Below are 2,500 nucleotides of genomic sequence, written 5' to 3' on the forward strand. Positions count from 1 at the left end.
GCCCGCGGAAGTCATCTTGAGCACCGGAGGAGAGGGGCCGGTGAGGTGGCCGAGCGTGGCCGGCGGGGAGGCGTCTTGGTCGGATTACATGTGTTGGAACGCGGCCCGCGGAAGTCATCTTGAGCACCGGAGGAGAGGGGCCGGCGAGGTGGCCGTGCGTGGCCGGCGGGGGGGCGTCTTGGTCGGATTAAAAGTGTTGGACCGCGGCCCGCGGAAGTCATCTTGAGCACCGGAGGAGAGGGGCCGGTGAGGTGGCCGAGCGTGGCCGGCGGGGGGGCGTCTTGGTCGGATTAAAAGTGTTGGACCGCGGCCCGCGGAAGTCATCTTGAGCACCGGAGGAGAGGGGCCGGTGAGGTGGCCGTGCGTGGCCGGCGGGGGGGCGTCTTGGTCGGATTAAAAGTGTTGGACCGCGGCCCGCGGAAGTCATCTTGAGCACCGGAGGAGAGGGGCCGGTGAGGTGGCCGAGCGTGGCCGGCGGGGAGGCGTCTTGGTCGGATTACATGTGTTGGACCGCGGCCCGCGGAAGTCATCTTGAGCACCGGAGGAGAGGGGCCGGTGAGGTGGCCGAGCGTGGCCGGCGGGGAGGCGTCTTGGTCGGATTACATGTGTTGGACCGCGGCCCGCGGAAGTCATCTTGAGCACCGGAGGAGAGGGGCCGGCGAGGTGGCCGTGCGTGGCCGGCGGGGAGGCGTCTTGGTCGGATTACATGTGTTGGAACGCGGCCCGCGGAAGTCATCTTGAGCACCGGAGGAGAGCGCCGGCGAGGTGGCCGTGCGTGGCCGGCGGGGGGGCGTCTTGGGCGGATTGGGAAAATAAAAAAAAAATCCCCCCATTCATTTCAATGGCTGAGGTGGTCTGCCATACCGTTTGTGTCCGCCAGACGGCGGTGTAGTAGGCAAAAGACCGTTGGAGGTACCAGGGGTAAGCCTGGCGGTACCAGGGGTAGGCCGGGGGGTACCAGGGGTAAGGCTGGGGGTACGGCGGCCGAGCGTGGCCGGGGAAGAGGTCTCTTGGTCGGATTGGGAAAATAAAATAATTCCCCCATTCATTTCAATGGGCGGCGGTACCAAGGGTAAGCCTGGCGGTACCAGGGGTGGGCCTGGAGGTACCAGGGGTCGGCCGGGGGGTACCAGGGGTCGGCCGGGGGGTACCAGGGGTAAGGCTGGAGGTACCAGGGGTCGGGCTGGAGGTACCAGGGGTAAGCCAGGGCCGGCTCGGCCGCGGAGCTTTGCCCGGGAAAGAGGCCTCTTGGCCGGGGTGAATAGCGCTGGAACGCGGCCCGCGGAGGTGGTGGGGGCCGGAGGCACCGTGGGCGAAGCCCCGGCCCGGCCCGGGGGCCGAGCGAGGCCGGGGAAGAGGCCTCTTGGTCGAATTGGGAAAATAAAAAAATTCCCCCATTCATTTCAATGGGCGGGGGTACCAGGGGTGGGCCGGGAGGTACCAGGGGTGGGCCGGGAGGTACCAGGGGTAAGCCGGGGGGTACCAGGGGTCGGCCTGGAGGTACCAGGGGTCGGCCTGGAGGTACCAGGGGTAAGCCAGGGCCGGCTCGGCCGCGGAGCTTTGCCCGGGAAAGAGGGCTCTTGGCCGGGGTGAATAGCGCTGGAACACGGCCCGCGGAGGTGGTGGGGGCCGGAGGGGCCGTGGGCGAAGCCCCGGCCCGGCCCGGAGGCCGAGCGTGGCCGGGGAGGAGGCCTCTTGGTCGAATTGGGAAAATAAAAAAATTCCCCCATTCATTTCAATGGGCGGGGGTACCAGGGGTCGGCCGGGAGGTACCAAGGGCCGGAGGTACCGTGGGCGAAGCCCCGGCCCGGCCCGGAGGCCGAGCGTGGCCGGGGAGGAGGCCTCTTGTTCGAATTGGGAAAATAAAAAAATTCCCCCATTCATTTCAATGGGCGGGGGTACCAGGGGTCGGCCGGGAGGTACCAAGGGTCGGCCGGGAGGTACCAAGGGTCGGCCAGGAGGTACCAGGGGTCGGCCGGGAGGTACCAAGGGTCGGCCGGGAGGTACCAGGGGTCGGCCGGGAGGTACCAGGGGTTGGACAGTACCGCTTTTGGTCGTTAGGGGCGCTGTAGTAGGTAAGAGTCAGGGGGTGAAGGAAGGCTAAAGGCTTAGAAGGTGGGCGATCACCAAAATACCTTCGGAAACGTATATAGGAGAGCATGTTTCGAGCAAGTGACCTCCATAGAGAGTCACCGGAGTCCCCTCATACACTTGTCCGACCATGGTGAGGGTGTCTCCAGCCACCCCCAGCGCTTCGCCGGCCTCTTCCGCCGGAGCTCCGCACTTTGAAAAATTTTCTATCTCCCCACTTTCGGCTATTTTCTAAGTCCCCCTCCGGGCGGTCGACGGCAGTTGGGAAGGCCGCCCGAGAGGCGCCCTGGGCGGATTGCCCGGGCGGAACGCCGGCCTGTGACGGCGGAGCTCCGCATTTTCGGCTATTTTCTAAGTCCCCCTCCGGGCGGTCGACGGCAGTTGGGAAGGCCGCCCGAGAGGCGCTCCG

Source organism: Hippocampus zosterae, unplaced genomic scaffold (genome assembly GCF_025434085.1).
Source record: "Hippocampus zosterae strain Florida unplaced genomic scaffold, ASM2543408v3 HiC_scaffold_391, whole genome shotgun sequence".
NCBI classification, from domain to species: Eukaryota; Metazoa; Chordata; class Actinopteri; order Syngnathiformes; family Syngnathidae; genus Hippocampus; species Hippocampus zosterae.